Genomic DNA, 27,336 nt, shown 5'->3' with positions numbered 1-27,336 from the left:
AATGATTGTGCATATAGTAAAGTGTAGAGTCAGAACCCCCATCTAGGTCTGCAGACTTCAATTATAGTCCTTGCAGTTTAGAGCAGAGTCTGTATCAGGGGTTGTACACTGGAGGCCTACTTGTACATGTGAGCCTGCTCAGTATTTTATTTTTTGAGACCAAGTTTCATTCTTGTTACCCCGACTGGAGTACAATGGCGTGATCTCAGCTCATTACAACCTCTGCCTCCCTGGCTCAAGTGATTCTCCTGACTCAACCTCCCAAGTAGCTGGGACTATAGGCACCTGCCACCATGCCTGGCTAATTTTTCTATTTTTAGTAGAGACAGGGTTTTACCATATTGGCCAGGTTGGTCTCAAATTCCTGACTTCGGGAGATCCACCCCCTCAGCCTCCCAAAGTGCTGGGGTTTCAGGCATGAGCCACTACACCTGGCCACCTGCTCAGTATTTTAAATTTAAAAGTGCTGTCAAACATTTAAGAACTAAGAGAGTTTACATAAAACCCCTGCTTTTTGGCTTTTCTTGAAAAATGTGGGGCTCTGGCCACAAGCCCAGAACCAAGTAGTAGCCACCTCCTTTAGTCTGATCTGTCTCCAGTTAATCACAGCCGTTTACACCCTTTATTCATTAATAACCCCTGGTTTGACCCTTGAAAACTGAATTTAGGATCTCTAGACTGTGCTATGCTACTGTTTCTAGAAACCACTTGAGATAGGCTGGGAGTTGTAGTGGTGATATTGGTAGTTTATTTCTATTTGAGATTTAGTCCAAACAGAAATATTTTCAATACTTTAATAAAACTTCAGAGATGGAAGTGATACATGCTACTTCTAATAAAGATTGGTGTATTGTGATGCTTTAACCTTTACAAGATGTTTTCACATTATTTTATTTCATTTCATTGAACTTCTTATTTTTCATGAGAAATAGGCTCAGGGAGATTTACGTGACTTGTCCAGAGTCACAGGTGAATTAGTCAGAAAGCCAGGACTAGAAGTTGAATGTATTTATTGAAAGAAATAGCACTTAGGGAGGGACCTCAGATGTGACTTTTTCTTGGAAGCTCTGTTGGCTTCAATCTGAAGGCAGTGCCTTGAGGCAGAGTACTTGAGCCCCTGGGGTTGTCAGATTGGCTGTTTATTGTTATATTTATTTTTCAGTTTAGGATGTTAGCTAATGAATTGTTTTGTTTACTCACAGTGGCCGTGGTTATGAGATCTTTTTGAAATTATTCTACAACTTTTTGGTTACATCGAAAACTGATATTGGAAAACTTTCAAAACTTTCTCTGCTTTTCAGAGGTACTGAAATGCTGCATTTGGCTGTGCTGCATTCTAGAAAACTTTGTGTCTACTCTGTCTCAGGTAAGAAGACAATGTAAATTCCAATGTAGAATTTATATCACAAATTGGGCTTAATGTTATCTAAGAATAGATATTCCCTAGTGCTGACTTGGTAGAGAACACAAAACATTTACTTCAATGTTTTCTTGTCTTGGTTAGCATTTTCCCATTTTTCATTTATTCTTTCAGGCTATTACATTTCCTTGGTCTACTATTTTTGTGTATACGTATCTTTCTAGCAGAGGATTCCTCTTAATCACCTTTCTCTCCAGAATTGTTTCCAGGATTGCCTGTGACTAATAGAGGCCAATTCTGGGTACTTAGGACACATAAGTCTTAAGAAATGTTGTACAGTAACAGAATTGATTAGCTGCTGAGTCATAGTAGTTTGAAGTAGATTTTCTTTGGTGAACCTCAAGTATTTTGTCTTTACAGTTCCAATTTCTTGGTTTTTGGTTGTCTTCACTCAGATAGGGCTCAAGACACTCATTTTGAGGCTTCGTCAGGTTTCATTCTCTGACATGGTGCTGTGGGTACAAGTATAGTATGTGGTTTGGCTTTTATTATATTTTATTTTGGTCTTTATTAAATTTAAGATATAACTTAAAAATTTTATTTCAGTTATTAGATGAGTTTAGTTCAAGTTGAGAGTTACTTTAATGATGTCAGTATGGGGGCATTTTTTTGGGAGTATGATCAAACTAAGTGTCTGTGAGGCTGTTCCTTATACCAGAGATCCTCTCCTTTGGAGCTGGCTGTAAATGTTAGCTTCTCGGGTTTGGATTTCTCAGGCTTACTCTCTCGATTTGGGCTTTTTTTGTATTTTGCTTTCAATTTGAGTAATGATGCATATTTACTTACTGAGTTGGATATTCTTAGGCAGTCTTATTTCGGGGTGAAGATCTTTTAGATTTCCAAGGCGGGCTTGATAACCTGGAGTAGAATATGGTAGACATCCAGTAAATACTTGTTGAATGAATGAGTGAACAAATTTCTGGGTAGTGCTGAGGCAATTGACAGTGCCTTTCTTTATTACTCTTCACCATGTGCTGTATTCATCCCATTCTCTGTTACTACTATCATTTTATTTCCTACTCTGTTTATGCCAGAGGCCCGATAAAGTGTGCTCTCATTGATTTTGTGGGAAAGGACATGATTTCATGTTGTTCCCCTAGTGACAGGGCATTTAGCATGCTAGGGTAAATGAAGAAAGCATTATCATACGATGTAGGCTACTTTATTGCATGGATCTAGTTGTTCCTCTGTTTCTGACTGTAAGCCTGTTATTTTACTATGTGGGTTGCACAAGCCGTGGAGGAGAATTTGCCCACAGTTACAGTTACCCAGAATACTTCTTTGGAAATTAGTTCCTTCTGAAAGCTCTGTGGGGGCTCTAAAGCGGGGCAGAGAATAGGGTATCTTAGAAACTAGAAATTTGATTAGACACTAAGCCTTCAAGTCCTGCTTGAACTATGGACCAGAAAGACAGAACCCTCTGGAGTTCCACTGGGGCTTAGAGCATAGACAAGGGATAAAATGTGTACTTACCAAAAAAAGATACTGAAAGAAACTGACATATTAGGTGACAATTCATTTATGGCACATTGGTATCCGCCTTCAAAGTAAAAGTTGTTTGCTATAGGCATGGTGATTTTATTCCTTTTTTATTCTTGTGTTCACTTAAAAGCTTTGTATTCAATGGTGACTAGAAGTTGTCCAAACTATGTTCTCTTATGCCCCACCTCCCTTCCCTTCTGCCTCTCATTTCTTCAGACTCTTATGATATTTGTGGGTTGACAATTTGTATATTTTTCCTGGCTTGGCTTAAATTGAGAAGCATGGGAAGTTAGTGTTTTTGTTCTCTTGAATGTGTTTCTTGAAGTTCCAGACTGAACTTTTACCTAGCTTTTATTGTACACAAACACTTCCTAATTTAAGTGAAACCACTAGTGTCAGCAGATGAATGTGTGAGCTGAACTTGACACCCTTTTCTTCAACTGCTCCCTTCTCAAATATTTTTTGTTTTTGTAAAACATTTGAGGCAAACTAGAGGAGACCTTCTAAAGTCAGTCTCCTGGACATACCTAACAACCCTTAACAGTCAGAGGTAACTTTGCTAACTTCTTTGTGGTGGCTTATATGTCATCAAACGTATGCTTAATATAGAGAAAAAACAGGGTCTTGCTGATCTGATGTTGGCCTATCTTATCATACTCTGGTAAAGAGAAAGCATCACATGGCATCTCCGATTTCTTTCTGATGGGCTTAGGTTTCTGAATAAATGGTTACAGATGTGTGAATGTAAGCCATGCTGATTATGTTGTTTTAAATATTCTTTTTCAAAAAAGTGTGCACTTCTCAAGAAGCATTTACTAAGCATCTGACGTATTTATAGAATTGTAATGGTTTCCACGAGGAGGGCAAAAGAGATGTGGTTCTTTACTTTTGACAGGCTTACGTAATCTAACTAGGTTACTTAACACAGTGCACCTTTACTTAATCTGTAATGACTTTGGGTTTATTTAATATCCTTAGATTGCTCACCAGTTACCTAAAATTGCACCGAAAACTTGTCAAAGTGACTGTTGATTTTCCAGAGAATTTTTTGGTTTAAATCAGATCTTGTTTAAGTAAGCCTGGCCAATTGCATAAACGTTTGAATATTAATGTATTTTCTAACTGATGAAAGTTTATAATAATTTTATGTAGACTATAATCATATATGCTATATTCAGTCTGTATATCCCAGGGCAAACCCTACGTAAATAATTTTAATATTATGTCACTGATACTTTTTTAGGGAAAAATGATCAGAAATATTAGATTCCCAAATACTTCTTTTATTCCAAGGTAGTTATCTAAGGAAAATTATCTTTTTCTCCATAGTTGCATTATTAAGTTTTTAAAGTGCAACTACCTGAAGTTTAAGATTTATCAGTGCATTTGGAGTTTTTATACAAAGCCGAGTGTCATTTCATGCCAAGTTTGTTTAAATACTGGCTGCTGACACCTATGTTCATTGACATGGGTTCCTAATGGTCCTGCTTTCATTTTGGCTAGCAGGCGTGTATAAATGCTTTTCTTATTCAAAGGGATTGATCTGGTTGTAGATGTTGTTAAAAGAAAAACCTTAGTCAAATGAAATTTAACAGAGTTTAATTGAAATTTAACAGAGTTTAATTGAGCACAGAATGATTTGTGAATTGGGCAGCCTCTTGAGCCAGAGCAGGCTCAGAATACTTCAGCACAGCCATGTGGTAGAAGATTTATAGACAGGAAAAGGATAGTGACAGACAGAAAAAAGAAAATGATGCATAGAAAATGGAATGAGGTACAGAAACAGCCAGATTAGTTACAGCTTGATGTTTTCCTTATCTGAACGTGGTTTGAACAGTTGGCCTCCTTTGATTGGCCAAAACTCAGCGATTGGCGCAAGAGTCAGTTACGGTCTGTTTATACCTCCATTTAGGTTATAGTTTACTATGTACAGAGAAACCTTTAGGCTAAAGTTGAACTATGTAAGTAGGCAGCTTTAGTTTAAACTTGATACAGCAGTTCTCCTCTTTTGGTCATCCTCTTAATTTTGAGAGATTGACCAAAACTAGTCATTGATGTCACTGTCACCACGTAAATGTACTTATTTCATCTTAAAATCCACTGGGAAATAGCAGAACAGTGGTTTTGTAAGGTAGGAACAAAGAACTCAGGTTATTTTCTTGTAGAGGTTAGAGTAGAGGGTACCTCCTTATGCTGTAATGTCCTGTTTATAGGAGAAAAACAAAACCTTGTCTGTTCTAACGAGCTATGTGTTTCCTTAAGATCTTAGTTTGGTTATGTCACATTTACCATGAGTGACTCCATTTTGGTTTGGTCTTGTCTCTTGGGACCTAGTGCATGAGCTCAGTCCAAAACAATGGCCTTCCATAATTTTATTTAAAAATTTCCCCTTTTAGTCAGGTTCTCACTATATAGGGAGACTATAACATCAGGAGGATAACACCAAGAGTTTGGAGCATGCTCCTTAGCCAGGGTCCCCATGAACCAAATGAGCTAAAATTAAATAGATCAAAGAATGAACTAGATAGAGTCTATTCACTTTAACTAAGCAGTCTCTTCATTAGTCCCCTACAACTGAATATCTATAATATCCGATGTGATGCATTTCTCCATGGCCAACAAGGAGTGCCAACAAGTGCACATATACTGCTGTTTAACCAGTAAGTAATCTAGAGTAGTTCTATTATTTGGCAAAACTTTCATAAGATAATTTAAAGTCTGTTGTGTGACTGTAGCCTTTACAGTGGAATCTGCTATAAAGCCTATCATGAGGGATAAATTTCTAATCATTACCTCATTTACTTCAAACCACAGAAAAAGAGACCTAACAAATGATGCCTATTTAGAAGAATGAAGACTTCCTTAAAGTGTTACTTTTATCTATGATGTAGGTTAAGAGGAGTGGGCCACTGTCCTGTTTCTGACTGAATATGAGACAACAAATGTGTCATGAAAGTTTCTCACCTGAATTGGGCCTTCATCTTTTATTTATTGAGGCATAAGATTGTCCATGCATAAGGCTGGCTGTAAAATCCTTCACAAATAAAAGTATACCCTATGAATGCACACAATAGATCCTCTTTTCACTTCTATTGTTCATAGAAGCATAAGCAAGAAAAAAACAAAAAAAAAAAAAACAAGATAAGAGTCTCCTAAGAGCAGAGAAGTCTTGATCCGTGATCTAGGGAAAAAGCTGTCTACCTTATGGATGCCGTTGTCTCCTGGAGAGAAACTTTCCTGTTTAGCTTTACCTTAGGGTTTCCAATGGGTGTACAGTTCCAAGAGTGGAGAGGTCCTTTTGAGTTGTGAGAGTATTAACTCAAAATTTCAAGGTCCCAAAGTTTTGCTGTAATGTGGATGGCAAGGGCAGTTTTTCTCTGGTATTCTCAGAAGATTTACTCTTTGGGTTCTAGATTGTGAAGGGGTTGATCGTCCTCAGTCAGTGGACTATCAAAGGCTTTCTTTCCTGGGTGAAAATATACTTTGATATATAGAGCTACTGTTATAACATTAGCCATCTTGCATGGGAAAGCTTTAATACAACCAGAAAACATGCATTGAAAATGACAATTGAATGAAATCTTTCTATAGATGTTTAATTGGCTCATCAGCTAGTAGAAATGGACCTGAAGTTTTGGTTGTCTTTCCAGGAACGTGTGTTTGACAAAGCAAACGTTGGTTGTAAGCTATTTTAGCAATATAGAACAGTCACCACACCAATAAATATATTTTTAATTTGGATAATTTTATTTCTTCCATGATGAGTCGTGGAATGCAGAGCTTTTAATAGCAAAAGCTTTAAGGACTCAGGAAGGACAAGGTGGCTGTTCAGGTTCTCCATGAGTCCACGCTTGATGTTGGGCTTAATGACCTCTTAAATAACAGTTGTTTCTCCCATTTAAGTATGTAGCACTGATAACTGAAAGTTACAGGTAATTTGACTTGGATCATGGAGTTCATTCAAATTGCATATATAAACAATTTCAGTACTGTCTGGTTTAGCATGAAAATCTGCCAAAGTATTTTCTTGGTATTCAGTATTTTTGTCCTGCTTGGGTTAGCAGTTTTATAAACTAGTCAGTCTGTTTGTTAAAGTTCTGGGAATTCTTAACCTCATCACAATGATGTGATCCTAAAGTTACCAGAAACCTGTATTCAGGAGTGCTTGTCAGGGTCCTTTCTATTCTTTCATGAACCTCCTTAAAGATACCATACACTAGGATTTTGGGTGCTTGTAAAGTTTTCAGAAACTGCATTAAGATTAAGCAATTAACTGTGGAAATGACTTTAAATGATCTTAATTAAACACAGAATTGACAAGGAAATTTTATCATTTATATGGCCTATGATAACTTAATATAATAACCATAAATATGACTGATAGCATATGCCCAGACATAATAGAATTTTAGAAATCCCATACAATTTTGGAACATATATTAATAACATTCATTAAAATATAACTTGAAGGTGAAACATCATTTCCTGTTTGATAGTACTTCCTGTGTAATTTAACATTTCAAATAATCCTGTATATCCCTCTTTTGGATGCTTCATGTGCCCTCTGTAGCATCCCAAAGTTAGAGGCTGAAAAAGACTTAATTTTGACCTGAAATTTGATTTTGGGAAGAGCGTCAAATTGTCAAAGGTTTTAAAACACTTGACCAAGATAGGATTGCAGGTCACCATAAAATAATGGTCATTCATTTAGCCAAAGTGATAATTACAAGACTTTTTTTTTTTAAAGGAAAAAAACTGTACTCTTTGATAGAGGAGACTCAGTCATTCAGTTTAAAGACCTAAGACTGCATGATAGAACCTGTCTCTTCTTTCTACTCCTTTCCCCCCCCTTTTTTGCAGTTTACTCAAAGCATGAACAAAAATATTTTCCTGTCTTATTAATAAATGCTTCAACAAAATTTTTATTCAAAAGAGAAATAAATTTTACTTTTGTATTGGTGTATTATAAATACTAAACCTAATTTTAATAAAATCTCATGGATAATTTTATCAGATCTGTCTTCTTTTAACCACACAGGATTTCCGTAAACCTTTTATTTGGCATTTTTCAGTTTTCTATATTCATCTTGTTTTGTCTATTTTTTTTACCCCTTCAATTTGAAATCTTTTTTTTTTTTTTTTTTTTTTGAGAGAGTTTTGCTCTTTTGCCCAGGCTGGAGTGCAATGGCGCGATCTCAGCTCACTGCATCCTCTGCCTTCCAGTTTCAAGTGATTCTTCTGCCTCAGCCTCCTGAGTAGCTGGGATTACAGGTGCCCGCCACCACGCCCAGCTAATGTTTGTACTTTTATTAGAGATGGGGTTTCACCATGTTGGCCAGGCTGGTCTTGAACTCCTGACCTTGTGATCCACCTGCCTCGGTCTCCCAAAGTGCTGGGATTACAGGCATGAGCTGTAATTTGAAACATTTAAGAAACTTCAAACCAGATAATATTTTTAATATATATTTTTGCACTTTTATATCTTTCCTCATCAAAAGTATATCTTACTTTTGTTTATGCACTATTTCTATAAAATTGTTTTATATCTAGTGGCTTTAATTACATATATTAACTACAATTTTAGCTCATAGTAATCCTTTCTGGTGAAAACCCTAGAAAATAATTGTGAACTAATTTTATATCAGTATTTGTAGGTAAAAACCATTTTATAAGTTTTTAGAAAGATTGTTCTTCAAATTATTTTTAACAGATCTAAATATATGATAGGTTTTCTGTATTGCATAAAAATAGCATCAAGGCATATGGACTTGAAATCATGTTTAATAATTAATATTTCACTATTTTAACTTACAAATGACTCACACATTTTATGATTATTACTCAACATAACATGACTTGAAGATTTTTAATTACCGAAAAGAATTTTGAACACATGACACAGGTACCCTCCTTAATGTCGTCCCTCAGTCATTCTGGGTGCCAAGTAGCCTCATGGTACCCAGGAGGACTACGAAGGTCAAGGCCTGCCTGAGTCCTGACATACCAGGTGTATGTAGAGGTCAGGACAGAAGACACAGCGGTGAAGACTATGCCTGAATGATTCAACCCTTCCCCAGCCAGTAGGCAAGCAGGGAAAGCAGGGAAGAAGGGATCATATTAGGCTTGATTCTGGCTTGTAGCTGATGGTCTAGGCACTAAGAACATGCCTTTAGACCACGTCATGTCCACCTATGCAGACCCCTGACTCCAGAGGCTCTAAACCAGAAACAGCTCACAGTCAATCAAGCAAATACCTTGTTATATTTAACTAATTTTGAAGCCATTCCTATTTTAGCAACAATTTTAAAACTAGTTTTATTTACCAAATATTATCACAGACACATAACACACATGGATATGAAAGATTTTTATTTGCCAGCTTTTAAATAGTTTTTCTTTTCCCCATTTGGTCCACTAATCTTTCAGTTACTTGTTTCATTGCCCTAAGCAATTATTAACCAGGCAACAAATTTTGCATTTCTAAAATTAGAACTCTTAGGTAAAACAAAAAAAAGTTACGTTCCATAAGTACATAGTTAAGATTTTAGGCCTAAATATTGTATCATCATTTGCTCAAACTAAGGAAAAGTGGTGCTCTCATGAAAGTTTGGTTAAGACAAGATGGCCAGAAAGGCAAGTTAATCAAAGGTATGACTGACTTACGTCAGTTTAAAACAATGGTAAGAGTTTCTAATATACACAGGCAGACATCCTTAAAAATGGAGATTTCCTTAATAGATGTAAATTTCTTTTACAGAAGGGTTTCAAAATAGCCAATTAAGTTCCAGAAAGGCATATTTGAGTCCAATAGGTGTTGTTAATTTAGCTACTATTTCTCAGCTAAAATTACTTAGTTCAGAGTGGAGCCCATTAAGGAATAGGGTGAAGAAAGCATTCTCTATGCCAGGACTCGGCACGGTTGCATGTGAAAAAGAAGCAAGCCTATTTTGCCTGAGGGCCTACCTTTTATAAATACTTCATCTAGGATAACTTTCTTTTCACCTTTGGATCAGGATAGTAACTAAGACAAAAATTAGCACATTTAGTTTTTCTTATCAATTAGTTGCTTAAGCTCTTTATTTGCCTTTTATAAAGTGTCTTTTAATAAAAATATTGAAAAATTTTAGAAGCTTCTGCATGTCGATAGGCATCCCTAGATGAGACTATTTTGGGAGCCTTCATTTTCAAATGTACTTCTTTGGTGCAGTGTTGTTTATTTGAAGCATTCGGCATTTGAAACTTCAGTGAGATTTTGCCATTTCTGTGCATGTGTCCTTATAGTAGAACGATTTCGTAGAGATTTCGCCCACTTTTGAATGGGCTTGTTTGTTTTTGTCTTGTAAATCTGTTTTAGTTCTTTGTAGATTCTGGATATCAGGTCTCTGTCAGATGGGTAGATTGCAAAAATTGTTTCCCATTCTGTTGGTTGCCGATTCACTCTAATGACTATTTCTCTTGCTGTGCAGAAGCTGTGAAGTTTGATTAGGTCCCATTTGTCTATTTTGGCTTTTGTTGCCAGTGCTTTTGGTGTTTTGGTCATGAAGTCCTTGCCTATGCTTATGTCCTGAATGGTTTTGCCTAGGTTTTCTTCTAGGGTTTTTATGGTGTTAGGCCTTATGTTTAAGTCTTTAATCCATCTGGAGTTAATCTTAGTGTAAGGTGTCAGGGAGGGGTCCAGTTTCTGCTTTCTGCACATGGCTAGCCAGTTTTCCCAAGACCATTTATTAAACAGGGACTCCTTTCCCCATTGCTTGTTTTTGTGAGGTTTGTCAAAGATCAGATGGTTGTAGATGTGTGGCGTCGCCTCCGAGGCCTCTGTTCTGCTCCCTTGGTCTATATCTCTGTTTTGGGAAAATCAGTGTTCGAAATAAATTGTAGAATATGTTTAGTTTCTCCTTTTGTATAAAAATAGAGCACGCTTTGCAAAACCCATAGCGAAATAACATTTTGAGAAACTAAAAACAAAAAGGATATACGTATGTGTGAAAGTAAACATTTATACACAGTCTGCGAAATGTGAGTGTAAGCACTTGTAAATATCTAGAAGAATACACAAGGGCAGGGAGGGGTGCTGAGAGGAGGTACGGGGCAGGGACAGAGGGACTTCCCTGTGCCACACTGTTTGAATTCTGAAGGGTACATACACACCCTCATTGACCTGTGCTACCGGCCTCTGGCTAAAGAGGGCGCTGTAGCCACCAAAGTCTTGTGTATAAATCAAGCCTCTCAGTAAGCCTGCGCGGCTAGGCCCTCACAACCGATATGCCTAATAGCGAGACGCCGGAGCTCTGCGTGGCTGGCTTCCAAGTCTCTTTCGGTCTCGGGTCTTATCCTTGCATGGCACTGAGGGCGGCGGACTTGCGCTTTTGGCCGGCTTGGCATTGGGTACGCGGCTTTCGGGACCCACATGAGCCAATGGCACCATCCCCGCAGTGGCTGGGGCCTGGGACGCGGCTTTCCTGGACACTCCTCGGCGAAGAAGAAGAGCGGAAACCACATTCCTAAAAGGTAATATGTCTTGGTCCCTTGGCATGGCCTTTGCAGCTCGTGGCTTCTGGGCGTGGACTTCATCTTTTGTGGTCTCTGCCTCTCACTTTTGCTGTTGCAAGCTTGGCTTGTCCGCCCCTTGCTTTGAGGCTTTGACCCTCTTCGCCGCCTGCTGTAGCTGAAAGGGGGAATGTCTGTGATGTCCTGTGATTTCTCCTTAATCTTGTAAAAGTGAGGTTCTGGGCCGGGCACGGTGGCTCAAGCCTGTAATCCCAGCACTTTGGGAGGCCGAGGTGGGTGGATCACGAGGTCAAGAGATCGAGACCATCCTGGTCAACATGGTGAAACCCTGTCTCTACTAAAAATGCAAAAATTAGGTGGGCATGGTGGCGCATGCCTATAATCCCAGCTACTCAGGAGGCTGAGGCAGGAGAATTGCCTGAACCCAGGAGGCGGAGGTTGCGGTGAGCCGAGATCGCGCCATTGCACTCCAGCCTGGGTAACAAGAGCGAAACTCCATCTCAAAACACTGCAGCCTGGGTAACAAGAGAGAAACTCCGTCTCAAAAAAAAAAAAGTGAGGTTCTGGCCATTGCTCTTAGGTGAAATAGGGAAGGATTGCTTTAAGGCTGAAATGTTAATGTTACCTTTGGAGACACTCCTTAATTCCCAATATAGAACCTCCTCAATTCCTTGTTACTTGGCAGGGAAAGTGTAACCATTTGAGTTAGGAACCCAGCAGTAGTAGCGCCCTGAGATCACACATGGAAAGTTAGTTTGTATCGTTTTCAGAAATCACAAAGAGCATAGGCTGTTAGGTCCTAACAGGCCTCATTTGAGAGATGTTCCTTTTTACGTACAAATGATTAATTTTGAGACTTTGCACATATGTGCAGCGAACTGTTTTTACTCCTTGAGACCATCCTCCACCATCCCATACCTCAATAAATCCTCTTCATATTATGTCCTATCTTTTGACTGTCACCTTCTGTCAGCCCCTAATACAGGTCTTGCCTGACCTATTGCAATTGGGTTCTAATTACTGCATCTCCTGTTTTCTTCGAATCCGTTTTTGTTTTTGCTGTTGTTGGTTTGGTTTGGTTCAGTTTGGTGCAGGTTTGCTTCAGGTTTGGCTTGGCTTTTTTGCTCTCATCCTTCAGGCTGGAGTGCAATGGCTTGGCTTGGCTTGGCTTGGCTAGCTTTTTTCCTCTTGTCCTTCAGGATGGAATGCAACGGATTGGGTTGGTGCAATGGTTTGGCTTGGCTGGCTTTTTTGCTATTGTCCTTCAGACTGGAGTGCAATGGCGTGGCATGGTGCTGTTCCTTGGAGTGACTGGCTGTTTTCCTCTTGTCCTTCAGGCTGGAGTGCAATGTCTTGGCTTGGCTGGGTTTTTTGCTCTTGTCCTTCAGGCTGGAATGCAGAGTGATGGCTTGGCTTGGCTTGGCTTTTTTCCTCTTGTCCTTCAGGCTGGAGTGCAATGGCTTGGCTCGCTGGCTTTTTTCCTCTTGTCCTTCAGGGTGGAGTGCAATGGCTTGGCTTGACTGGCTTTTTTGCTCTTGTCCTTCAGGCTAGAGTGCAATGGCTTGGCTTGGCTGCTTTTTTGCTCTTGTCCTTCAGGCCGGAGTGCAATGGCTTGGCTTCACTGGCTTTTTTGCTCTTTTCCTTCAGGCTGGAGTGCAATGACTTGGCTTGGCTTGCTTTTTTGCTCTTGTCCTTCATGCTAGAGTGCAATGGCTTGGCTTGGCTGGTTTTTTGCTCTTGTCTTTCAGGCTGGAGTGCAATGGCATGGCTTGGCTGGGCTTTTTTGCTCTTGTCCTTCAGGCTGGAGTGCAATGGCTTGTCTTGGCTGGCTGTTTTGCTCTTGTCCTTCAGGATAGAGTGCAATGCATAGCCTTTCCTGGCTTTTCTGCTCTTGTCCTTCAGGCTTGAGTGCAATGGCTTGGCTTGGCTGGCTTTTTTGGTCTTGTCCTTCAGGCTGGAGTGCAATGGCTTGTCTTGGCTGGCTTTTTTGCACTTGTCCTTCAGTCTGGAGCCCAATGGCTTGCCTTGGCTGGCTTTTTTGCTCTTGTTCTTCAGGCTGGAGTGCCGTGGCTTGGCTTGGTGCAGTCACATGGCTTGGCTGGCTTTTTCCCTCTTGTCGTTCAGGCTGGAGTGCAACGGCTTGGCTTCTCTTGCTTTTTTGCTCTTGTCCTTCAGGCTGGAAGGCAATGTCTTGGCTTGACTGGATTTTTTGTTCTTGTCCTTCAGGCTGGAGTGCAATGGCTTGGCATGGCGGGCTTTTTTGCTCTTGTCCTTCAGGCTGGAGTGCAATGGCTTGGCATGGCGGGCTTTTTTGCTCTTGTCCTTCAGGCTGGATTGCAATGGCGTGGCTTGGCGTGGCTTGGCTTTTTTGCTGTTGTCCTTCAGGCTGGAGTGCAATGGCTTGGCTTGGCTGGCCTTTTTGCTCTTGTCCTTCAGGACAGAGTGCAATGGCTTGGCTTACCTGGCTTTTTGCTCTTGTCCTTCAGACTGGAGTGCAATGGCTTGGCTGGCTTTGCTTGGCTTTTTTGCTCTTGTCCTTTAGGCCGGAGTGCAATGGCTTGGCTTGGCTGGCTTTTTTGCTCTTGTCCTTCAGGACAGAGTGCAATGGCTTGGCTTACCTGGTTTTTGCTCTTGTCCTTCAGGCTGGAGTGCAATGGTCTGGCTGTCTTGGCTTGGCTTTTTTGCTCTTCTCCTTCAGGCTCGAGTGCAATGTCTTGGCTGGCTTTGCTTGGCTTTTTTGCTCTTGTCCTTGAGGCTGGAGTGCAATGGCTTGTCTTGGCTGTCTGTTTTGCTCTTGTCCTTCAGGATAGAGTGCAATGCATAGCCTCTCCTGGGTTTTTTACTCTTGTCCTTCAGACTGGAGTGCAATGGCTTGCTGGCTTGGCTTGGGTTTTTTGCTCTAGTCCATCAGGCTTGAGTGCAATGGCGTGGCTTGGCTGGCTTTTTTGGTCTTGTCCTTCAGGCTGGAGTGCAATGGCTTGTCTTGACTGGCTTTTTTGCACTTGTCCTTCAGTCTGGAGTCCGATGACTTGGCTTGGCTGGCATTTTTGCTCTTATCCTTCAGCCTGGAGTGCAGTGACTTGGCATGGCGGGTTTTTTTGCTCTTGTCCTTCAGGCTGGATTGCAATGGCGTGGCTTGGCTTGGCGTGGCTTTTTTGCTCCTGTTCTTCAGGCTGGCATGCAATGGCTTGGCTGGATTGGCTTGGCGTTTTTGTTGTTGCCCTTCAGGCTGGAGTGCAATGGCTTGGCTTGGCTGCCTTTTTTGCTCTTGTCCTTCAGGCTGGAGTGCAATGGCGTGGCTTGGCTGGCTTTTTTGCTCTTGTCCTTCAGACTGGAGTGCAATGGCTTGCCTTGGCTGGCTTTTTTGCTCTTGTCCTTCAGGCTGGAGTGCAATGGCTTGGCTTGGCTGGCTTTTTTGCTCTTGTCCTTCAGGCTGGAGTACAATGGCTTGGCTTGGCTGACTTTTTTGCTCTTGTCCTTCAGGCTGGAGTGCAATGGCTTGGTTTGGCTTGCTTTTCGCTCTTGTCCTTCAGGCGGGAGTGCAGTGGCTTGGCTTGGTGCAATAACTTCGCTTGGCTAGTTTTTTCGCTCTTGTCCTTCAGGCTGGAGTGCAATGGCTTGGCTTGACTGGATATTTTGCTCTTGTTCTTCAGGCTGGAGTGCAATGGCTTGGCTTGCCTGGCCTTTTTGCTCTTGTCCTTCAGGACAGAGTGCAATGGCTTGGCTTACCTGGCTTTTTGCTCTTGTCCTTCAGACTGGAGTGCAATGGCTTGGCTGGCTTTGCTTGGTTTTTTTGCTCTTTTCCTTTAGGCCGGAGTGCAATGGCTTGGCTTGGCTTGCTTTTTTGCTCTTGTTCTTCAGGACAGAGTGCAATGGCTTGGCTTACCTGGCTTTTTGCTCTTGTCCTTCAGGCTGTAGTGCAATGGCTTGTCTTGAGTGTCTTTTTTGCACTTGTCCTTCAGTCTGGAGTCCAATGACTTGGCTTCGCTGGCATTTTTGCTCTTGTCCTTCAGCCTGGAGTGCAATGACTTGGCATAGCGGGTTTTTTTGCTCTTGTCCTTCAGGCTGGATAGCAATGGCGTGGCTTGGCTTCGCGTGGCTTTTTTGCTCTTGTCCTTCAGACTGGATTGCAATGGCGTGGCTTGGCTTGGCGTGGCTTTTTTGCTCCTGTTCTTCAGGCTAGATTGCAATGGCTTGGCTGGATTGGCTTGGTTTTTTCCTGTTGTCCTTCAGGCTGGAGTGCAAGGGCTTGGCTTGGTTGCCGTTTTTGTTCTTGTCCTTCAGGCTGGAGTACAATGGCTTGGCTTGGCTGGCCTTTTTGCTCTTGTCCTTCGGGCTGGAGTGCAATAACATGGCTTGCCTGGCTTTTTTGCTCTTGTCATTCAGGCTGGAGTGCAACAGCTTGGCTTCTCTTGCTTTTTTGCTCTTGTCCTTCAGGCCGGAGTTCAATGGCTTGCCTTGGCTGGCTTTTTTGAACTTGTCCTTCAAACTGGCGTGCAATGGCTTGGCTTGGCTGGATTTTTTGCTCTTGTCCTTCAGGCTGGAGTGCAATGGTTTGGCTTGGCTGGCTTTATTGCTCTTGTCTTTCAGGCTGGAGTGCAATGGCTTGTCTTGACTGGCTTTTTTGCACATGTCCTTCAGTCTGGAGTCCAGTGACTTGGCTTGGCTGGCTTTGTTGCTCTTGTCCTTCAGCCTGGAGTGCAATGACTTGGCATGGCTGGCTTTTTTGCTCTTGTCCTTCAGACTGGATTGCAATGGCGTGGCTTTGCTTGGCGTGGGTTTTTTGCTCCTGTTTTTCAGGCTGGAGTGCAATGGCTTGGCTGGATTGTCTTGGTTATTTCCTGTTGTCCTTCAGGCTGGAGTGCAATGGCTTGGCTTGGCTGGGTTTTTTGCTCTTGTCATTCAGGCTGGAGTGCAATGGCATGGCTTGGCTGCAATTTTTGCTCTTGTCCTTCAGGATAGAGTGCAATGCATATTCTTTCCTGGCTTTTTTGCTCTCGTCCTTCATGCTGGAGTGCAATGACTTGGTTTGGCTGGCTTTTTTGCTCTTGTCCTTCAGGCTGGAGTGCAATGGCTTGGCTTGGCTGGCTTTTTTGCTCTTGTCCTTCAGGCTGGAGTACAATTGCTTGGCTTGGCTGCCTTTTTTCTCTTGTCCTTCAGGCTGGAGTGCAATGGCTTGGCTTGGCTTGCTTTTTGCTCTTGTCCTTCAGGCGGGAGTGCAGTGACTTGGCTTGGTGCAATAACTTGGCTTGGCTAGTTTTTTCGCTCTTGTCCTTCAGGCTGGAGTGCAATGGCTTGGCTTGACTGGATTTTTTGCTCTTGTTCTTCAGGCTGGAGTGCAATGGCTTGGCTTGGTGCAGTAACTTGGCTTGGCTGGCTTTTTCGCTCTTTTCCTTCAGGCTGGAGTGCAATGACTTGGCTTGGCTTGCTTTTTTGCTCTTGTCCTTCATGCTAGAGTGCAATGGCTTGGCTTGGCTGGTTTTTTGCTCTTGTCTTTCAGGCTGGAGTGCAATGCCTTGGCTTGACTGGCCTTTTCGTCTTGTCCTTCAGGCTGGAGTGCAATGGCATGGCTTGGCTGGGCTTTTTTGCTCTTGTCCTTCAGGCTGGAGTGCAATGGCTTGTCTTGGCTGGCTGTTTTGCTCTTGTCCTTCAGGATAGAGTGCAATGCATAGCCTTTCCTGGCTTTTCTGCTCTTGTCCTTCAGGCTTGAGTGCAATGGCTTGGCTTGGCTGGCTTTTTTGGTCTTGTCCTTCAGGCTGGAGTGCAATGGCTTGTCTTGGCTGGCTTTTTTGCACTTGTCCTTCAGTCTGGAGCCCAATGGCTTGCCTTGGCTGGCTTTTTTGCTCTTGTTCTTCAGGCTGGAGTGCCGTGGCTTGGCTTGGTGCAGTCACATGGCTTGGCTGGCTTTTTCCCTCTTGTCGTTCAGGCTGGAGTGCAACGGCTTGGCTTCTCTTGCTTTTTTGCTCTTGTCCTTCAGGCTGGAAGGCAATGGCTTGGCTTGTCTGGCTTTTTTGCTCTTGTCCTTCAGGCTGGAGTGCAATGGCTTGGCATGGCGGGCTTTTTTGCTCTTGTCCTTCAGGCTGGATTGCAATGGCGTGGCTTGGCGTGGCTTGGCTTTTTTGCTGTTGTCCTTCAGGCTGGAGTGCAATGGCTTGGCTTGGCTGGCCTTTTTGCTCTTGTCCTTCAGGACAGAGTGCAATGGCTTGGCTTACCTGGCTTTTTGCTCTTGTCCTTCAGACTGGAGTGCAATGGCTTGGCTGGCTTTGCTTGGCTTTTTTGCTCTTGTCCTTTAGGCCGGAGTGCAATGGCTTGGCTTGGCTGGCTTTTTTGCTCTTGTCCTTCAGGACAGAGTGCAATGGCTTGGCTTACCTGGTTTTTGCTCTTGTCCTTCAGGCTGGAGTGCAATGGTCTGGCTGTCTTGGCTTGGCTTTTTTGCTCTTCTCCTTCAGGCTCGAGTGCAATGTCTTGGCTGGCTTTGCTTGGCTTTTTTGCTCTTGTCCTTGAGGCTGGAGTGCAATGGCTTGTCTTGGCTGTCTGTTTTGCTCTTGTCCTTCAGGATAGAGTGCAATGCATAGCCTCTCCTGGCTTTTTTACTCTTGTCCTTCAGACTGGAGTGCAATGGCTTGCTGGCTTGGCTTGGGTTTTTTGCTCTAGTCCATCAGGCTTGAGTGCAATGGCGTGGCTTGGCTGGCTTTTTTGGTCTTGTCCTTCAGGCTGGAGTGCAATGGCTTGTCTTGACTGGCTTTTTTGCACTTGTCCTTCAGTCTGGAGTCCGATGACTTGGCTTGGCTGGCATTTTTGCTCTTATCCTTCAGCCTGGAGTGCAGTGACTTGGCATGGCGGGTTTTTTTGCTCTTGTCCTTCAGGCTGGATTGCAATGGCGTGGCTTGGCTTGGCGTGGCTTTTTTGCTCCTGTTCTTCAGGCTGGCATGCAATGGCTTGGCTGGATTGGCTTGGCGTTTTTGTTGTTGCCCTTCAGGCTGGAGTGCAATGGCTTGGCTTGGCTGCCTTTTTTGCTCTTGTCCTTCAGGCTGGAGTGCAATGGCGTGGCTTGGCTGGCTTTTTTGCTCTTGTCCTTCAGGCTGGAGTGCAATGGCTTGCCTTGGCTGGCTTTTTTGCTCTTGTCCTTCAGGCTGGAGTGCAATGGCTTGGCTTGGCTGGCTTTTTTGCTCTTGTCCTTCAGGCTGGAGTACAATGGCTTGGCTTGGCTGACTTTTTTGCTCTTGTCCTTCAGGCTGGAGTGCAATGGCTTGGCTTGGCTTGCTTTTCGCTCTTGTCCTTCAGGCGGGAGTGCAGTGGCTTGGCTTGGTGCAATAACTTCGCTTGGCTAGTTTTTTCGCTCTTGTCCTTCAGGCTGGAGTGCAATGGCTTGGCTTGACTGGATATTTTGCTCTTGTTCTTCAGGCTGGAGTGCAATGGCTTGGCTTGCCTGGCCTTTTTGCTCTTGTCCTTCAGGACAGAGTGCAATGGCTTGGCTTACCTGGCTTTTTGCTCTTGTCCTTCAGACTGGAGTGCAATGGCTTGGATGGCTTTGCTTGGTTTTTTTGCTCTTTTCCTTTAGGCCGGAGTGCAATGGCTTGGCTTGGCTTGCTTTTTTGCTCTTGTTCTTCAGGACAGAGTGCAATGGCTTGGCTTACCTGGCTTTTTGCTCTTGTCCTTCAGGCTGTAGTGCAATGGCTTGTCTTGAGTGTCTTTTTTGCACTTGTCCTTCAGTCTGGAGTCCAATGACTTGGCTTCGCTGGCATTTTTGCTCTTGTCCTTCAGCCTGGAGTGCAATGACTTGGCATAGCGGGTTTTTTTGCTCTTGTCCTTCAGGCTGGATAGCAATGGCGTGGCTTGGCTTCGCGTGGCTTTTTTGCTCTTGTCCTTCAGACTGGATTGCAATGGCGTGGCTTGGCTTGGCGTGGCTTTTTTGCTCCTGTTCTTCAGGCTAGATTGCAATGGCTTGGCTGGATTGGCTTGGTTTTTTCCTGTTGTCCTTCAGGCTGGAGTGCAAGGGCTTGGCTTGGCTGCCTTTTTTGCTCTTGTCCTTCAGGCTGGAGTACAATGGCTTGACTTGGCTGGCCTTTTTGCTCTTGTCCTTCGGGCTGGAGTACAATAACATGGCTTGGCTGGCTTTTTTGCTCTTGTCATTCAGGCTGGAGTGCAACAGCTTGGCTTCTCTTGCTTTTTTGCTCTTGTCCTTCAGGCTGGAGTTCAATGGCTTGCCTTGGCTAGCTTTTTTGATCTTGTCCTTCAAACTGGCGTGCAATGGCTTGGCTTGGCTGGATTTTTTGCTCTTGTCCTTCAGGCTGGAGTGCAATGGTTTGGCTTGGCTGGCTTTATTGCTCTTGTCTTTCAGGCTGGAGTGCAATGGCTTGTCTTGACTGGCTTTTTTGCACATGTCCTTCAGTCTGGAGTCCAGTGACTTGGCTTGGCTGGCTTTGTTGCTCTTGTCCTTCAGCCTGGAGTGCAATGACTTGGCATGGCTGGCTTTTTTGCTCTTGTCCTTCAGACTGGATTGCAATGGCGTGGCTTTGCTTGGCGTGGGTTTTTTGCTCCTGTTTTTCAGGCTGGAGTGCAATGGCTTGGCTGGATTGTCTTGGTTATTTCCTGTTGTCCTTCAGGCTGGAGTGCAATGGCTTGGCTTGGCTGGGTTTTTTGCTCTTGTCATTCAGGCTGGAGTGCAATGGCGTGGCTTGGCTGCAATTTTTGCTCTTGTCCTTCAGGATAGAGTGCAATGCATATTCTTTCCTGGCTTTTTTGCTCTCGTCCTTCATGCTGGAGTGCAATGACTTGGTTTGGCTGGCTTTTTTGCTCTTGTCCTTCAGGCTGGAGTGCAATGGCTTGGCTTGGCTGGCTTTTCTGCTCTTGTCCTTCAGGCTGGAGTACAATTGCTTGGCTTGGCTGCCTTTTTTCTCTTGTCCTTCAGGCTGGAGTGCAATGGCTTGGCTTGGCTTGCTTTTTGCTCTTGTCCTTCAGGCGGGAGTGCAGTGACTTGGCTTGGTGCAATAACTTGGCTTGGCTAGTTTTTTCGCTCTTGTCCTTCAGGCTGGAGTGCAATGGCTTGGCTTGACTGGATTTTTTGCTCTTGTTCTTCAGGCTGGAGTGCAATGGCTTGGCTTGGTGCAGTAACTTGGCTTGGCTGGCTTTTTCGCTCTTTTCCTTCAGGCTGGAGTGCAATGACTTGGCTTGGCTTGCTTTTTTGCTCTTGTCCTTCATGCTAGAGTGCAATGGCTTGGCTTGGCTGGTTTTTTGCTCTTGTCTTTCAGGCTGGAGTGCAATGCCTTGGCTTGACTGGCCTTTTCGTCTTGTCCTTCAGGCTGGAGTGCAATGGCATGGCTTGGCTGGGCTTTTTTGCTCTTGTCCTTCAGGCTGGAGTGCAATGGCTTGTCTTGGCTGGCTGTTTTGCTCTTGTCCTTCAGGATAGAGTGCAATGCATAGCCTTTCCTGGCTTTTCTGCTCTTGTCCTTCAGGCTTGAGTGCAATGGCTTGGCTTGGCTGGCTTTTTTGGTCTTGTCCTTCAGGCTGGAGTGCAATGGCTTGTCTTGGCTGGCTTTTTTGCACTTGTCCTTCAGTCTGGAGCCCAATGGCTTGCCTTGGCTGGCTTTTTTGCTCTTGTTCTTCAGGCTGGAGTGCCGTGGCTTGGCTTGGTGCAGTCACATGGCTTGGCTGGCTTTTTCCCTCTTGTCGTTCAGGCTGGAGTGCAACGGCTTGGCTTCTCTTGCTTTTTTGCTCTTGTCCTTCAGGCTGGAAGGCAATGTCTTGGCTTGACTGGATTTTTTGTTCTTGTCCTTCAGGCTGGAGTGCAATGGCTTGGCTTGTCTGGCTTTTTTGCTCTTGTCCTTCAGGCTGGAGTGCAATGGCTTGACATGGCGGGCTTTTTTGCTCTTGTCCTTCAGGCTGGATTGCAATGGCGTGGCTTGGCGTGGCTTGGCTTTTTTGCTGTTGTCCTTCAGGCTGGAGTGCAATGGCTTGGCTTGGCTGGCCTTTTTGCTCTTGTCCTTCAGGACAGAGTGCAATGGCTTGGCTTACCTGGCTTTTTGCTCTTGTCCTTCAGACTGGAGTGCAATGGCTTGGCTGGCTTTGCTTGGCTTTTTTGCTCTTGTCCTTTAGGCCGGAGTGCAATGGCTTGGCTTGGCTGGCTTTTTTGCTCTTGTCCTTCATTACAGAGTGCAATGGCTTGGCTTACCTGGTTTTTGCTCTTGTCCTTCAGGCTGGAGTGCAATGGTCTGGCTGTCTTGGCTTGGCTTTTTTGCTCTTCTCCTTCAGACTCGAGTGCAATGTCTTGGCTGGCTTTGCTTGGCTTTTTTGCTCTTGTCCTTGAGGCTGGAGTGCAATGGCTTGTCTTGGCTGGCTGTTTTGCTCTTGTCCTTCAGGATAGAGTGCAATGCATAGCCTCTCCTGGCTTTTTTACTCTTGTCCTTCAGGCTGGAGTGCAATGGCTTGCTGGCTTGGCTTGGGTTTTTTGCTCTAGTCCATCAGGCTTGAGTGCAATGGCGTGGCTTGGCTGGCTTTTTTGGTCTTGTCCTTCAGGCTGGAGTGCAATGGCTTGTCTTGACTGGCTTTTTTGCACTTGTCCTTCAGTCTGGAGTCCGATGACTTGGCTTGGCTGGCATTTTTGCTCTTATCCTTCAGCCTGGAGTGCAGTGACTTGGCATGGCGGGTTTTTTTGCTCTTGTCCTTCAGGCTGGATTGCAATGGCGTGGCTTGGCTTGGCGTGGCTTTTTTGCTCCTGTTCTTCAGGCTGGCATGCAATGGCTTGGCTGGATTGGCTTGGCGTTTTTGTTGTTGCCCTTCAGGCTGGAGTGCAATGGCTTGGCTTGGCTGCCTTTTTTGCTCTTGTCCTTCAGGCTGGAGTGCAATGGCGTGGCTTGGCTGGCTTTTTTGCTCTTGTCCTTCAGACTGGAGTGCAATGGATTGCCTTGGCTGGCTTTTTTGCTCTTGTTCTTCAGGCTGGAGTGCAGTGGCTTGGCTTGGTGCAATAGCATGTCTTGGCTGGCTTTTTCCCTCTTGTCATTCAGGCTGGAGTGCAACGGCTTGGCTTCTGTTGCTTTTTTGCTCTTGTCCTTCAGGCTGGCAGGCAATGTCTTGGCCTGACTGGATTTTTTGTTCTTGTCCTTCACGCTGGAGTGCAATGGCTTGGCTTGTCTGGCTTTTTTGCTCTTGTTCTTCAGGCTGGAGTGCAATGGCTTGGCATGGCGGGCTTTTTTGCTCTTGTCCTTCAGGCTAGAGTGCAATGGCTTGGCTTGGCTCATTTTTTGCTCTTGTCTTTCAGGCTGGAGTGCAATGCCTTGGCTTGACTGGCCTTTTTGCCCTTGTCCTTCACGTTGGAGTGCAGTGACTTGGCTTGGCTTGCTTTTTTGCTGTTTTCCTTCAGGCTAGAGTGCAATGGCTCAGCTTGACTTGTTTTTTGCTCTTGTCTTTCAGGGTGTGGTGCAATGCCTTGGCTTGACTGGCCTTTTTGCTCTTGTCCTTCAGCCTGGAGTGCAATAGACTTGGTATGGCAGGTTTTTTTGCTCTTGTCCTTAAGGCTGGATTGCAATGGCGTGGCTTGGCTTGGCGTGGCTGTTTTGCTCTTGTCCTTCAGACTGGATTGCAATGGCGTGGCTTGGCTTGGCGTGGCTTTTTTGCTCCTGTTCTTCAGGCTAGAGTGCAATGGCTTGGCTGGATTGGCTTGGTTTTTTCCTGTTGTCCTTCAGGCTGGAGTGCAATGGCGTGGCTTGGCTGGCTTTTTTGCTCTTGTCCTTCAGGCTGGAGTGCAATGGCTTGCCTTGGCTGGCTTTTTGGCTCTTGTTCTTCAGACTGGAGTGCCGTGGCTTGGCTTGGTGCAATAACATGGCTTGGCTGGCTTTTTCCCTCTTATCGTTCAGGCTGGAGTGCAACGCCTTGTCTTCTCATGCTTTTTTTCCTCTTGTCCTTCAGGCTGGAATTCAATGGCTTGGTTTGTCTGGTTTTTTGCTCTTGTCCTTCAGGCTGGAAGGCAGTGGTTTGGCTTGACTGGACTTTTTGTTCTTGTCCTTCAGGCTAGAGTGCAATGGCTTGGCTTCTCTGGCTTTTTTGCTCTTGTCCTTCAGCCTGGAGTGCAATGGCTTGGCATTGCTGGCTTTTTTACTCTTGTCCTTCAGGCTGGATTGCAATGGCTGGCTTGGCGTGGCTTGGCCTTTTTGCTCTTGTCCTTCAGGCTGGAGTGCAATGGCATGGCTGGCTTGGCTTGGCTTTTTTGCTGTTGTCCTTCAGGCTGGAGTGCAATGGCTTGGGTTGGCTGGCTTTTTTGGTCTTGTCCTTCAGGCTGGAGTGCAATGGCTTGTCTTGACTGGCTTTTTTGCACTTGTCCTTCAGTCTGGAGTCCAATGACTTGGCTTGGCTGCAATTTTTGCTCTTGTCCTTCAAGATAGAGTGCAATGCATAGCCTTTCCTGGCTTTTTTGCTCTTGTCCTTCAGGCTGGAGTGCAATGGCTTGGCTTGGCTGGCTTTTTTGCTCTTGTCCTTCAGGCTGGAGTGCAATGGCTTGTCTTGACTGGCTTTTTTGCACTTGTCCTTCAGTCTGGAGTCCAATGACTTGGCTTGGCTGCAATTTTTGCTCTTGTCCTTCAAGATAGAGTGCAATGCATAGCCTTTCCTGGCTTTTTTGCTCTTGTCCTTCAGGACAGAGTGCAATGGCTTGGCTTACCTGGTTTTTGCTCTTGTCCTTCAGGCTGGAGTGCAATGGTCTGGCTGTCTTGGCTTGGCTTTTTTGCTCTTCTCCTTCAGACTCGAGTGCAATGTCTTGGCTGGCTTTGCTTGGCTTTTTTGCTCTTGTCCTTGAGGCTGGAGTGCAATGGCTTGTCTTGGCTGGCTGTTTTGCTCTTGTCCTTCAGGATAGAGTGCAATGCATAGCCTCTCCTGGCTTTTTTACTCTTGTCCTTCAGGCTGGAGTGCAATGGCTTGCTGGCTTGGCTTGGGTTTTTTGCTCTAGTCCATCAGGCTTGAGTGCAATGGCGTGGCTTGGCTGGCTTTTTTGGTCTTGTCCTTCAGGCTGGAGTGCAATGGCTTGCCTTGGCTGGCTTTTTTGCACTTGTCCTTCAGTCTGGAGTCCGATGACTTGGCTTGGCTGGCATTTTTGCTCTTATCCTTCAGCCTGGAGTGCAGTGACTTGGCATGGCGGGTTTTTTTGCTCTTGTCCTTCAGGCTGGATTGCAATGGCGTGACTTGGCTTGGCGTGGCTTTTTTGCTCCTGTTCTTCAGGCTGGCATGCAATGGCTTGGCTGGATTGGCTTGGCGTTTTTGTTGTTGCCCTTCAGGCTGGAGTGCAATGGCTTGGCTTGGCTGCCTTTTTTGCTCTTGTCCTTCAGGCTGGAGTGCAATGGCGTGGCTTGGCTGGCTTTTTTGCTCTTGTCCTTCAGACTGGAGTGCAATGGCTTGCCTTGGCTGGCTTTTTTGCTCTTGTTCTTCAGGCTGGAGTGCAGTGGCTTGGCTTGGTGCAATAGCATGTCTTGGCTGGCTTTTTCCCTCTTGTCATTCAGGCTGGAGTGTAACGGCTTGGCTTCTGTTGCTTTTTTGCTCTTGTCCTTCAGGCTGGCAGGCAATGTCTTGGCCTGACTGGATTTTTTGTTCTTGTCCTTCAGGCTGGAGTGCAATGGCTTGGCTTGTCTGGCTTTTTTGCTCTTGTCCTTCAGCCTGGAGTGCAATGGCTTGGCATGGCGGGCTTTTTTGCTCTTGTCCTTCAGGTTAGAGTGCAATGGCCTGGCTTGGCTCATTTTTTGCTCTTGTCTTTCAGGCTGGAGTGCAATGCCTTGGCTTGACTGGCCTTTTTGCCCTTGTCCTTCACGCTGGAGTGCAGTGACTTGGCTTGGCTTGCTTTTTTGCTGTTTTCCTTCAGGCTAGAGTGCAATGGCTCAGCTTGACTTGTTTTTTGCTCTTGTCTTTCAGGGTGTGGTGCAATGCCTTGGCTTGACTCTCCTTTTTGCTCTTGTCCTTCAGCCTGGAGTGCAATGACTTGGTATGGCAGGTTTTTTTGCTCTTGTCCTTCAGGCTGGATTGCAATGGCGTGGCTTGGCTTGGCGTGGCTGTTTTGCTCTTGTCCTTCAGACTGGATTGCAATGGCGTGGCTTGGCTTGGCGTGGCTTTTTTGCTCCTGTTCTTCAGGCTAGAGTGCAATGGCTTGGCTGGATTGGCTTGGTTTTTTCCTGTTGTCCTTCAGGCTGGAGTGCAATGGCGTGGCTTGGCTGGCTTTTTTGCTCTTGTCCTTCAGGCTGGAGTGCAATGGCTTGCCTTGGCTGGCTTTTTGGCTCTTGTTCTTCAGACTGGAGTGCCGTGGCTTGGCTTGGTGCAATAACATGGCTTGGCTGGCTTTTTCCCTCTTATCGTTCAGGCTGGAGTGCAACGCCTTGTCTTCTCATGCTTTTTTTCCTCTTGTCCTTCAGACTGGAATTCAATGGCTTGGTTTGTCTGGTTTTTTGCTCTTGTCCTTCAGGCTGGAAGGCAGTGGTTTGGCTTGACTGGACTTTTTGTTCTTGTCCTTCAGGCTAGAGTTCAATGGCTTGGCTTCTCTGGCTTTTTTGCTCTTGTCCTTCAGCCTGGAGTGCAATGGCTTGGCATTGCTGGCTTTTTTACTCTTGTCCTTCAGGCTGGATTGCAATGGCTGGCTTGGCGTGGCTTGGCCTTTTTGCTCTTGTCCTTCAGGCTGGAGTGCAATGGCATGGCTGGCTTGGCTTGGCTTTTTTGCTGTTGTCCTTCAGGCTGGAGTGCAATGGCTTGGGTTGGCTGGCTTTTTTGGTCTTGTCCTTCAGGCTGGAGTGCAATGGCTTGTCTTGACTGGCTTTTTTGCACTTGTCCTTCAGTCTGGAGTCCAATGACTTGGCTTGGCTGCAATTTTTGCTCTTGTCCTTCAAGATAGAGTGCAATGCATAGCCTTTCCTGGCTTTTTTGCTCTTGTCCTTCAGGCTGGAGTGCAATGGCTTGGCTTGGCTGGCTTTTTTGCTCTTGTCCTTCAGGCTGGAGTGCAATGGCTTGGCTTGGCTGGCTTTTTTGCTCTTGTCCTTCAGGCTGGAGTACAATGGCTTGGCTTGGCTGCCTTTTTTGCTCTTGTCCTTCAGGCTGGAGTGCAATGGCTTGGCTTGGCTTGCTTTTCGCTCTTGTCCTTCAGGCGGGAGTGCAGTGGCTTGGCTTGGTGCAATAACTTCGCTTGGCTAGTTTTTTCGCTCTTGTCCTTCAGGCTGGAGTGCAATGGCTTGGCTTGACTGGATTTTTTGCTCTTGTTCTTCAGGCTGGAGTGCAATGGCTTGGCTTGGCTGGCCTTTTTGCTCTTGTCCTTCAGGACAGAGTGCAATGGCTTGGCTTACCTGGCTTTTTGCTCTTGTCCTTCAGACTGGAGTGCAATGGCTTGGCTGGCTTTGCTTGGTTTTTTTGCTCTTTTCCTTTAGGCCGGAGTGCAATGGCTTGGCTTGGCTTGCTTTTTTGCTCTTGTTCTTCAGGACAGAGTGCAATGGCTTGGCTTACCCGGCTTTTTGCTCTTGTCCTTCAGGCTGTAGTGCAATGGCTTGTCTTGAGTGTCTTTTTTGCACTTGTCCTTCAGTCTGGAGTCCAATGACTTGGCTTCGCTGGCATTTTTGCTCTTGTCCTTCAGCCTGGAGTGCAATGACTTGGCATAGCGGGTTTTTTTGCTCTTGTCCTTCAGGCTGGATAGCAATGGCGTGGCTTGGCTTCGCGTGGCTTTTTTGCTCTTGTCCTTCAGACTGGATTGCAATGGCGTGGCTTGGCTTGGCGTGGCTTTTTTGCTCCTGTTCTTCAGGCTAGATTGCAATGGCTTGGCTGGATTGGCTTGGTTTTTTCCTGTTGTCCTTCAGGCTGGAGTGCAAGGGCTTGGCTTGGTTGCCTTTTTTGCTCTTGTCCTTCAGGCTGGAGTACAATGGCTTGGCTTGGCTGGCCTTTTTGCTCTTGTCCTTCGGGCTGGAGTACAATAACAT

The sequence above is a fragment of the Aotus nancymaae genome, unplaced genomic scaffold, assembly GCF_030222135.1.
Source record: "Aotus nancymaae isolate 86718 unplaced genomic scaffold, 86718_ANA_hifiasm-v0.15.2.pri h1tg000008l, whole genome shotgun sequence".
Classification (NCBI taxonomy): Eukaryota; Metazoa; Chordata; class Mammalia; order Primates; family Aotidae; genus Aotus; species Aotus nancymaae.
The sequence above is the reverse complement of the archived record's forward strand: the minus strand, read 5'-3'. Positions refer to the sequence as shown.